At 49.0% G+C, this 12,015-nt stretch overlaps 2 pseudogenes; one reads left to right on the top strand and one right to left on the bottom strand.

The window, feature by feature from the left end:
• Positions 1 to 8,123: 8,123 nt before the first annotated feature.
• On the bottom strand, positions 8,124 to 9,521 carry LOC112305354 (large ribosomal subunit protein uL13-like; annotated as a pseudogene).
• A 1,290-nt stretch (positions 9,522 to 10,811) lies between these two features.
• LOC128780726 (cytochrome b-c1 complex subunit 8 pseudogene) lies at positions 10,812 to 11,598 on the top strand (annotated as a pseudogene).
• Positions 11,599 to 12,015: the final 417 nt, after the last annotated feature.

Below are 12,015 nucleotides of genomic sequence, written 5' to 3'. Positions count from 1 at the left end.
CGTGGCCAGCCTTCTGCTAAGCACTTAGTAAAGAAAACACATGTAGAAGGTGTGGTCCCTGCTCTGGGAGAGAACCCACCCCTTCCTCCCTGGTCTCAGGTCAGCCCTCATCACATCTGGCGCCCATCCTCACCTCCTGCCCTGGCTGCTGCCGTTCCTGGAGGATCCTGGGAGCCTTTCTGGTAGCTGGGCCTGGGCTACTACCTGCCATGCTACAGAAGGCCCTCCACATTTAGCTGGAGTTATACACTGTCCTGGCCTCTAGTGCTTCCTGTTTCTCCAAGCAGAGGAGAGGTTCATTGGACACTGGGACTATGTTCTCCCTTTCCCTGTGTGTGGTCCTTCTCTGGGACCAGGAAGGATGTATGCAGTAGGCAGCAACGGTGATTTTGAGAGCTCTGGGGAGCCCTTCTCTACCCCCTATATACCTTCTTTACTTTTAAAATGCCATCATGAGATGGAATTTGACTCATTTAACTCCTATTAAGATTTAAATTCCCCTGGGAGAGGGAACATAGTAGGCCTTATCACCCTTTCACACTCTAGTAAGAAATAGTTCCCAAAAGACTTCCTGAGGTCAGGCTTTGTTATCAGGGCCACCATTTACTGAGTGCCCTCCACTCATTCAAAAGCTTCTCATGCATCTCATTTAATCCTCATAACTCTGTCAGGTGGGTACTATTATTCTCCCTGTTTTACATGAAGAATGTGAGGCTCAGGTTCTACGAGCAATGGAGCTGGGATATGATGATGTGAAGTCTGGTTCCAGAGCCTACACTATCACCCCACCAAAATAACCTCTAATACTCTTTAGTTTGCAAATGCATTCAGTGTATTTATGTACATCTTTTGGACCTCCCTACATTTCAGCAAGGTTGCTAGTATAGTATGATCGTGCTCATTTTAGAGGAGAATGTTGAGGACGCTAAGTTCAGTCAACTGGTGAGTGGGCCCAGGATTTAGACTCATTATTCCCATCTGAGAGCAGTTCTCCTGGACCCCACGCAGCACGCAGTGAGAGGAGCCTTGAGTCAGGTCACTGGTGTGCTGGGGACAGAGGAGCGTGGTGGGCATGGAAGCTAGGAGCTCCCGGAACAAATCTGCTCCTCCCTCCCTTCTTTCTCTCCTCCTCCCTCCCTCTTCTTTCTCTCCTTCCTTCCACTCACTCATTCAGCCACCTGAGCACCTACTAAGGATGATGACTGTGGGTAAGCAGTGGCCAAAACAAGTGTCCCTTGTGTCCTCACAGGGCTGGCAGCCTAACAAACAAATAACAATAAGTACTTGCAATTTCTTAAGTGTTTATGGCGAGCTGGGCGCTACGCTGAGTGCGGAACACGCACCATCCTCACAGCCCTCTTCTTCAGGGATGGGACTGGGCCTTAGGAAGGGCTAAGGGCATTAACTCCTTTACCATGACTGCAGTCCGATTCCAGAGTCCAAGCATCTCACCACTAGGCTGGATTGCCTGCCTTTTGGGGTACAGGGAGGAACCAGGGAATGCGTATGGAGCGATGAACACACACACACACACACACACACACACACACACACACGAGAGCATTGGCTCACCCAGCATCAGAGGCAGCCATCTAGACAGTCTCTGACCCTCCCCCCACCCCATCTCCAGGAGCCAGGCCTCATGCCACAGAGGAAGCTGAGTCAGGAAAGGCCGCCTCCTAAGGCAGGAGCAGGCTGGCACACTTCAGGACCTCTGGATGGAAACTCCCAGCTGAATTAGAGCCATCTAAGCAGAGGCCCTGGACGGAGAGCTCAGCTGTTTTCCCTAGGTAGCCTTTCAGCAGGGTTTCCCTGTGCCTCAGTGTCCTCTTCTCTAAGTTCCTCTGCTCACAAGCTGTTTTGGAAGAATTATACATCAGAAACTTTGTAGAACCAGCTGGCTGCTTCATCCTCCCTGCTTTCTGATCTGGCTCTTTTCCAGGACCTTCACAGGGATGATGTCTCCCTCTTTGTTGCTGTAGAAACAAGGCTCAGAGAGGCTGACCCACAGCCACATAAGGAGTGTTAGAAATGCAATGAGAACCCACTCAGGTCTTGAGTCTGCCGCCTCAGCAAGTATCCGCTAAGCATTCTGATGGACGTCAGAGTCTGCACTGTGCCCGGGAGACGCAGCAGTGAGCGAGACAGGCCCGTGCTCCCTCTAGGAGCACCAATTCCTGTAGGAGGTGACAGACCAGAGAGGAAATGTTGGAGACATGGGCAGGATGAGGTGACAAGAGCTAACCAAGTTTTGGCAGGGCAGAGGACAGAGGTGCAGTCCGGCTGTCTCTGCCTTAGCACTTGGGAGGACCTAGCGGAGCAAAGGTTTGGGCACTGGGGAGTTGAAGTTGGGAAGACTGAGGAAGGCTCATGTGGGGCGCTGACTGGGAGAGGGAGTTGGAGCTGCCCCACCCTCAAAAATACCCGGACCAAGCTACTTCTTGGCCTCTCCCTGCAGCCTCTCAGGCTGTGCTTTGCCTGTCTGGAGTTTCCACCCCAACAGTTTCCTCGTCTTGGGTGGTTTCCAGCCCCACCTGCCTTCCTGGAGCCCCGTTGGTCCATCATTCCTGCCAGGCATAAACCAGTGTCACTCTGAGTAACTCTAGGGACCCAGGGTGACCTCACCTGCTCCAGATTCAGTTTGACTCACACTCCCAGTTTTTGGACGGTGTCTCTTGGCCATTTTTATGTCATGTTTGGACACCCAGGGCCTTTGGGTGGCCCATGCCCCTCCCGACTCCCAATAGTTAACCAGGTCTGTGTCATGCAGGGGAAGTGGGGGAGCCCTGAGGAGGGAACCCTTGTCCACCTGGGATTAACCCTCCCTCTACAGCTCAACTTTGAAAATCTTCTTTTCAGTGATCTGAACATTCTCCAGTCCACTGTTCTGTTCTTAACAGAAAAGGATGTTGTCAAGGAAGAATAGCTATTGTCAATTGATCGTTTACTATGAGCGAGGCACTCTGCAGACATAGGAGTATAACAACATTTCATTATTGGTTTTCATTTTCAAGAAGAGGAAACTGAAGCTCTGAGGGGACTTCTCTTATCTAAGGTCTAAGGTCACCCAAGTAAGGAATTGGCTGCTCTGGGACTGGAACCCAGGTGTCCTTGACTCCGGAGTTGTTTCACCAGAGCCACATACCTGACCCCCTCCAGCTGCCCACAGGTAGGGAAGGGAAGAGGGAGATCATTCTACCCACCAAGCCTGCGCCTGCTCAGAACCAGCCTCATGCAACCCCAGGGTCCCTCGTGGTGGTGTTGGAGGGAATAGCAGCTCGGCGAGAAGCCACTCAGGGATCTGAGGGCCATCGCTTTCTTGGTGAGAGGAAGCCCAGAGCTACAGACTGCCCACAGGAGGCACACCCCTTGTGAGTGTGTCAGGCCTGTGCTGTGGGGTGGGAGTCGTGGCTGGTCACCCCACATCATTTTTATGTGGGCCCAGGCCTGCCACTCAGCTTTTCCCACCTTTCCCTCCCACAGCGGGTCCCCGGTCTGCTCCAGGTCCCTCCCACTGGACTTCTTCCTGCCACACTGCCTTCTCAGCAGGTGAGTCCACACAGCCCGGAGCTGCACCGTCCGACTCGGTGGCTACTGAGCCCTTGAAATGTAACCAATGAAGCTGAGGAACTGAATTTTAAATTTTATATAATTTTAATCAATTTAAATTGAAGTTTTAAAATTGACCACGCTATTGGAAAACATTTAAATAGGTGTGGAACAACTTGGGTATGTGAATCTACTTTTTCAACTACAAATTTTACGAAATCTAGTTACAGATAATTTTCTAAGGAAAATTTAGCAAGTGGTATAAGTGTAAACTAGGCATCAGATTTTGAACACTGAGTAAAATAAAATGTAAAACTATCTTAATATTTTATATGGATTACATGTCGAAATGATAATATTTAATATCTCAAGTTAAATAAAATATATCATTAAAATTAATTTTCCTTGCTTTTTAAAAAAGATTTTATTTATTTAGTTTTAGAGAGAAGGGAAGGGAGGGAGAAAGAGAGGAAGAGAAACAGTGATGTGTGAGAGAAACATCAATTGGTTGCCTCTCGCACGCCCCCAACTGGGGACCTGACCTGCAACCCAGGCATGTGCCCTGACTGGGAATCGAACCAGCAACCTTTTGGTTTGCAGGCCGGTGCTCAGTCCACTGAGCCACACCAGCCCAGGTGTGCTTTTAAAAATAATAATAATAATAACAGAAGCTTTACTTAGAAAGTTACAGAGGTAGTCCTGGGTTGGCCAAAAAGTTTGTTTAGTTTTTCCGTACATGGCTCTAGCAGCGCTCAGTTGTCTTTAACTTCATTCAAAACAATTTTGTTAGATTCTGTTGTGACCGCTGTCCTATCAGCATGCATTAAAAAACCCCATCAAAATTGGTGAATTTTTGTGCAGCCATGTTAATATTGAAGATAAAATAAAATAATATTTCTGGCATATTATGCTTTATTATTTAAAAAAGGTAAAAATGCAACTGAAATGCAAAAAAAGATTTGTGCAGTGTATAGAGAAGGTGCTGTGACTGATCAAACGTGTCAAAAGTGGTTTGTGAAGTTTCTTGGTACTATTGACATTTTGGCCAAATAATTCTTTGCTGTGGGGCTGTCTTATGCATTGGAAGACATTGAGCAGCAATCCGGCCTCTACCCACTAGAAGCCAATAGCAGGAGAGAGCTGACACACTCAAAATATCCAAATCAATATAGTTACTGGTGAAAATGAAAAAATGTGTCTTTTATTTTATGGAAAAAACCATACAGATTTTTTTGGCCAACCCAATAGAAGTGAACCCGCTGGGCTGCGTAGGCTCAGGGAACGAGTCACAGAAGCAAAGAAGGGCCCTCGGAGTGGAGGAGAGAGAACGGCAAAGGTAGCCAGCACCTGGGGGGAAGAAGAGGGGCACAGGAAAAGTGTGGGCGTGCTCCCAGAGGGAGAGCGGGCCTCCCCTGATTTTTTAAATGTAGTTACTAGAAGATGTTTCAGTTACTTCCGTGGCTCATATTATATTTCTACCAGACGGTGCTAGCCCAGAGGTTTAATGTGTGAGTTCCAATCCTGGCTCTGTGTGTTCTTGGGGAACTTAACCAACCTCTCTGGACCTCGGTTTTCTCACCTATTAGACAGGCACAACAGGAGCACCTCCTCATAGAGGAATACATGAGATATGCAATGTTTGTGAAGCACTCACCACGGTGTCTGACATACAATAGTGCTCAGGGAGAAAAACATTATTATAGGCTTCCTTTTATTGTAACACTCCAAGCGCAGTTCAGTTAAAGTCAATATTTATTGAGGGCCTGCTATGGGCTGGGCTCTGGGGATTGGATGGAGACAAGCCTGACTACTGCCTCGGCAGGAACTCCCACCCGCCAGGCAGGAGGCAGCCACGAGAGAAACAGGGTGCTTACAGGTGGTGGTAAGTGCTGCGGAGAAAATGAAACGCAGGTAATTGCTAGAGAGTAAGTAGCTTGGGGCTGCTTTAGCGGGAGTGGCCAGGGGCAGGGGACGTTTGGGCTAAACCTGACCAGTGCGGAACAAGCCAGGTGAGGCTCCGAGGGAGGGGTGTTCCCACAGAGGGAATAACTAAGGCGGAGGCCAGAGCGCAAGCCCCTGCCTCAGCTGTGTGCGTTGCACAGTCCACTTCACCAAAGTTCCCACTTCTTGCATCCAGCTCTCTCCCAGCCATCACATTGTCCCTGTGTCCCTGTGTGCTTTGTAAAGCTGGTCCACACTGTCCCCCTTCTCATCTGTCCTGCATGCTCCTCTCGGCAGTCCCAGACCTCCTCCTCCATTGGCCCTCCAGGTCAGGTCTCCTGTTCTAGCAAGTTCCCCCGAATGCTTCCTGTCCCTGCCGGCCTCCCTCTAGGTTTCTTCCAGGCAAAGTACTTTATGGTATACCATCCTGGTTCCCTCCTACCTCCCTTAATTTTTCTGGGGGCAGTGTGCCTTCCCAACACGCTTGCCCCCTTTCCTAGGGCAGGAACCAGAACCAGAACCAGAACCAGAACCAGGTCTCACGCTCTTCCCAGCACAGCACTGAGTGTCGTTCAATAGCTCCTACGATTGCCACATCCCTTCTCGGAGAGGCAAGTCTGCCCAGGCAGAGTGGAAAATCCCTGGCTGAAGGAAGGGCCATGGAAATTTCTTGTTAACGTTCCTTTTCCAGACTTGGACTTGCCCCAGAAAGCAGCCAAGCATTTTGCCCAGTGACCTGCGCGCAGCTCGGTTCTTCCTCCTCCACTCCCACCCCTGGCTGGAGCCAGGGAGCAGGGATGAGTGGGCGGGACCGGGGAAAGCCACAGTGGGCAGCAGATGACCTCTGAGATCTGCCTCAAAGAAACCCTCTTGATGTCCTCTAGCCCCACCCCCTCAGTTCAAGAATGAAGAAACACTGGCCAGTAGCAAAATCATACCAGACCGCACGTCTCCCCACTCCCCGTCCAACCTCCTTCCATTGCTCCACAGGCGTGTTTCCTCATCTGTGAAATGGGAACAATAATAATAGCTCCTACTTCATAGGATTAGTGATTTGCTGAGTTAAAGATGTAAAGAATTCTATAAATATGAGCTGAGCATCCTCTCCAGTCCTGAGATTGCCCTTCCTCACAGCCCCATGGTAGAGTGTGCTGTTAGCATTCTGCGAGTGTCCAGCTTCTGGGGGCCCGGGTACAGGGTGTGGGTGGGGGGTGTGAGCGAGGGCTTTACGTCATCACCAGAGACAGGCCGCCCCTGTCTTGTCTATGGACTGGCCCGTATTCGTCCTGCTGCTTTTTGAAAATGTACACAGGAGCAATTACAGTGACTAAAACACAAATTCATTTAATACCGTTACTGGAGTCACCGGTTTGTCCTATATTAGCTCAACCAATGATAGTTAATGGAGGTTCAGAATGGGCCGGGGGCCTCCAGGACAAGTGCCCCAATCTTCAGCCCTTCTCCCCTGGGGGGCCTGGGCCCCTCTCCTGTCCTCTGAGATGTGCCAGCCCAGATCAGCTCTACCACTCTCCGCAGCCCTCCGGCTACCCACCCTCAGACGTCTCCAGTCTCCTCCTCCCACAGGCCAGGGGATGCCTTGGGGGAGGCCCAGGTGAGAAAATGAGGAGAGCCGAACTCACATCTTTGGGGTGCAGTTTCATCCTCCCGCCTCTTGGAACCTGACCTCACTCTGCTGGCTGATATCCTCCTCTCCTCCAACCTCCCAGAAGATAGAGAAGACTGCAGATCCTGCCCCTCACCGCTTACCACCCCGCAGTGCCGGGTGCAGCGGGACTTGACGGGGGGCAACTGGAACGTAGATGGGCTGTGCCGTGGCATTAGAAGTGCTTGGAATTTGTGCACCGTTGGCGGGAATGTAAAATGGTGCAGCTGCTGTGGACAACAGTATGGTGGTTCCTCAAAAAATTAAAAAGAGAATTATTATATGATCCGGCAATTCCACTTCTGGGAATATACCCCAAAGAGGTGAAAGCAAGTCTCAAAGAGTTATTCGCACATCCGTGTTTACAGCAGTATTGTTCACAAGAGCCGAAAAAAGGAAGCAACGCAAGTATTTGTTGGTGGATGAATGGATAAACAAGATGTGGTATATACATGCAATGGACTATTATTCAGCCTTAAAAAGGAAGGAAATTGTGACAGTTGCTACAACATGGATGAACTTTGAAGACATTGTACTAAGTAAAGTAAGGCAGGCACAATGAGGCAAATATTGTCTTACAAGGATTCCACACCTGTCTGGTACCTAGGGCAGTGAAACTTACAGAGTCGCAAAGTACAATGGAGGTGGGGGGGCGGGGGGGGGGCGGGAGAAGGGGAAGGTGTTGTTTAATGAGTACAAAGTTTCAGTTTTGCAAGATGAAAAGTTCTAGAGAAAGGTTGCACGAAAATTAGGGTATGCTGAACACCTAAAATGGTTAGGATGGTACATTTTACGGTGCATACTTTACCACAATTAAAAAAATAAGAAAATGTTTGGAAGCGGCCCTAATGGGCCTCCCCAGGAGATGGCGGATTTCAGATGTCATGGTCTTTTCCGTTTGTCCTTTCTTCCACACATGTTCATTAGCACTTTTTTAAAAAAAGATAATTCACAGTCAGTTTTACTGGGCTCACACCAGGGGTCCATGAGGCCTCAGGACCTCTGTGTATCTGCCAGTTTTCCTCTCCACGTTCTTTTCAGCCTGTTTCCGCCGCCTCGAGAGCTGCTCTTCCCTCCGGCAGGGAATCTCGGCCTTCCTCTCCTCCTCCCGAGCGGCCGCGACTGCCGGGTCCTGCCCGCCAACCGCACAGCCAGGTGCCCTAGGGAGGCAAAAGGCCGTGTAGGCTCCCGACGCCCGGGCTTGAAGGCCCCAGGGACCACTGTTCGCTTTTTCTGGTCATAAGGTGGGAGGATCCCACCAAACACCTGGAGGTGGTCCGAGGCGCCCTGACCTGTGGGATAGCACGCCTCCCCGCACCCTCCCCCAAAGATGCTGCTGGGGGCTCGGAGCGGGTAGGGGCCCCGGGGTGGGGGGGGGAGGTCTTGGAGGACCGCGGACTGGATTGGTGTTCATCCGCTTTAGCAGGAAGGCGAGGTACTTCTGTAGAAAGTGCCATACATGGCCCTGGCTGGTGTGGCTCAGTGGCTTGAGCGACATCCAGCAAACGGAAAGGTCAGGAAGGTCACCAGTTTGATTCCCAGTCAGGGCACATGCCTGGGGTGCGTCGTGGGGGCGAGAGGCAGCCAGTCAAGGTCTCTCTCCCTCTATTTCTCCCTCCCTCCCCTTTTCTCTACAAATATAATCTTTAAAAAAAATTGCCAGAAATGATGCCCACTCAGCACACAACCACCACCTTCCTGCTGAGCAGTACTTGCTTGGCCACGAGGACATCTAGGTGGCCCAGGAGAGGACCTCCGCCGTCCAGTGCCAGGACCTGACCTGACCTGCCCCCCAACCTTCTTCTCCCGCATCTTCCTCTTCCGCAGCGCAGCCGCTCGGGCTCATTAGCATTTTCAGCAGGCTAGGCTCTGATCTCGACACAATAAATAAGTAAAGTTGATCCAAAATGCTCATGGCTTTTCTTTTCCTTTTCTTAGTGAAACATTTACCATATTTATTACAGTTTTTACATATGGTTTTTAAATGACTGTATTTAATTGTGGAGCCATAATTTATCTTTTAAAACATCTAGAGCTCATTTTATGTATTTTGTGTGTTAAAACATTTTTATATTTTAAAATTTCTTTTTACTGAATGTATTGGAGTGACACCGGGTAACAAAATTATATAGAGGTTCCAGGTGCACAATTCTCCAACACATCATCAGTACATGACATTGTAATCCCCCCAAACCACCAGCCTGCCCCCACCCCCGCAATCACCACGCCCATGTTTGAGTCTACGTGTTCTCTCTCTCTTTTATTTTGATATTATGAATAGTACTGCTGTGAGCATTCATTTATATATATATATTTATATATATATGTATATATTTGTGTGTGTGTGTGTGTGGACTTACGTGTTCATGTCTCTTGGGTACACACCTGGAAGTAAATTGCTGGGTCAGATGGGATCTCTATACTTAACATTAGGAGGAACTGCTAAACTGTTTTCCAAAGCGGTCGCACCCGGTTACAATTCCTGCAACAATGCGTGAGGGCTCCAGTTTCTCCACGTCCTTGCCAATGATTGATATTATCTGTGTCTGCTTGAGCACCAGCTTTCTGGCGGTATGAAGCGGCACCTCAGGAAAGCTGATTCACACTTTCCTAATGACCAATAAATGTTAAGCATCTTTCCATGAGCGGCTTACAGGTCATTTGCACGTCTTCTTTGCAGAAGTGTCCATTCAGATTCTTTGCTCATTTTTTGAACTGAGTTATGTGTTCTTTATACATTCTACATGCAAATGACTTATCAATACATGATTTGCAACTTAGTTTTTCCCATAGTGTCTGTGGATTCTCTTTTTGCTCTCTTGATTGTGTCCTTTGAAATACAATTTATTTTTTAAAGATTTTACTTATTCACTTTTAGAGAGAGGAGAAGAGAGGGAGAAAGAGAGGGAGAGAAATATTGGTATATGAGAGAAACACCAATCAGTTTCCTGTCACTGCCCCACCGGGGACCTGGCCTGCAACCCAGGCACATGCCCGGCCAGGCATCAAAACCGGTGAACTTTTGCTCTGGGGGACGATGCCCAACCCATGAGCCATGTTGGTCAGGGCTGTTCTTTACAACTGTTCTTTAAGTTTTATAAAGCCTAACTTGTTGAGCTTCTCTTTCATCGCTTGTACTCAGGGTGTCGTATCTAAGAAATCATTGCTTAATCCAAGATCGTGAAGATTTACTCCCATATTTTCTTCTACGACTTTTATAGTTTAGCCCTTCCCTTGAAGTCTCTGATCCACTTTGAGTTAATCGTTGTGTATATATACCTTTTTCAAAAACTCATGTATTGAGGTCTAATTTACATTCAATAAAATTTACCAATTTTAAGTATACAGGTTAATTAGTTTTATTTTACATACGTTAATAGTCATACTATATTGTTGGATATTTTTTGCTGGGAAGTTAGGGATAGGGAAAATTGAGTGTGTGCCCATTTTCTCTCCTCATGCTGCACAATTTCGCTTATAAATGTGAGGCGGGCAGAGAGAGAAACAGTAAGAATAAGAGAAAAAGAGAGAGTCTGCTTCTTAAGGGTTCCCACTTTCTTTGCCTTTCTCTTGCAGCCCCATGGACCCGTTTAATTACATATAGGTTGAATGAAGGAATGCAGTAATCAGGTGACAGTCCATCAGTGTCTACTTTCAGAGTCGTCAGTACCACATGGCCACAGATGTTCCATGCAGCTGCCCATGGGTGGGATGGGGATGGAGACTTCTCAGCTGGGCCCCTGCATGGGCATGTCTGGGTTTAATGGCTTGTTTTCTAATTTGTGATTCCTTCATAAAGAGCCCCCCTTTCAGGATAATTACGGAGCCCTGTAATAATCTATTAATTGCGCTGGTTTCTGTGCCTCCTGTTTCCTCAGCCTTCTGCTGGGCTGCCACCGCAAGCATTTGGCCACCTTGGCTGGCAAAAGCAGAGTGAGGCTGACTCAGACACCCTGAGCGGGGGAGCCAGGAGGCCTCGGGAGGTTGACTGGAAGGCCCAGCAGGTAGAAGGCCTCACTCCCCATCGTAGCCCTGCAGCCCTGTTCACGGAGCCACTCTGGGCCTTTGCATTTCCTTCTGAACCGTGAGGTACAATGAAAGGAAACGTTTACAAGGTGCTTAATACATGCTAGGCTTAGAAGACTACAGGTTATGGCGCCTATGGAGGGTGAGGTGACCCTGGCGCCGCCGACACCATGGGCTGTGAGTCCAGGAAGCTGTCAAGGGTGTGGCATGTGATCAGCTGCAGCTTGTCGCTCTTGGAGCAGTGGGCCTTCCCGCACTGCTTCAGCAAGGGCATCCCCACCGTGCGGCACCGCATTCAGGCGACCATCGTTCGCGCCACACCGCCGTTTGTAGCGTTCTGTCTTGTCTGCACGTGGGAGACCTAGGAGTTCCAGAGATCCCAGAGGAAGAATCCAGCTGCCTATGAAAATGACAAATGAGCAACTCATCTGGAGGGTGGTTCCCGGGCTCTGAAAGACCCTTCTGTGGGAGAGGAGTCCACACTGTGGTGTCTTGAAGACACAATAAACTTCTTACAGGCTGCAAGAAAAAAAAGAAGAAGAGTACGGCTTAGAAGTGAAGCTGTCTGAGCACATTACTACAATGATGTTTTCCACAAGAAATTATTACAGTTATATGTTGGCGTGACTGTTGTTAAGATGGTGGCCTCTGAAGAGATGTTAGAGGAAAGCAGGACCGGAGGGGAAGGAAGTCAAAGGTGGTCCCTATTGCGTAGGGTGCTTGCTCTGCAGCCAGCTCTGCCACAGCTCAGGCCCCCCTCTCTTACTCCTGGTTTCCTCACTATGATCCCTGTTTTACGGATGAGGAAACTGAAGGTGACTTGCTCAAAGTCATGG

This window comes from Desmodus rotundus, chromosome 4 (assembly GCF_022682495.2).
Source record: "Desmodus rotundus isolate HL8 chromosome 4, HLdesRot8A.1, whole genome shotgun sequence".
In the NCBI taxonomy this organism is placed as follows: domain Eukaryota; kingdom Metazoa; phylum Chordata; class Mammalia; order Chiroptera; family Phyllostomidae; genus Desmodus; species Desmodus rotundus.
The sequence above is the reverse complement of the archived record's forward strand: the minus strand, read 5'-3'. Positions and strand labels throughout refer to the sequence as shown.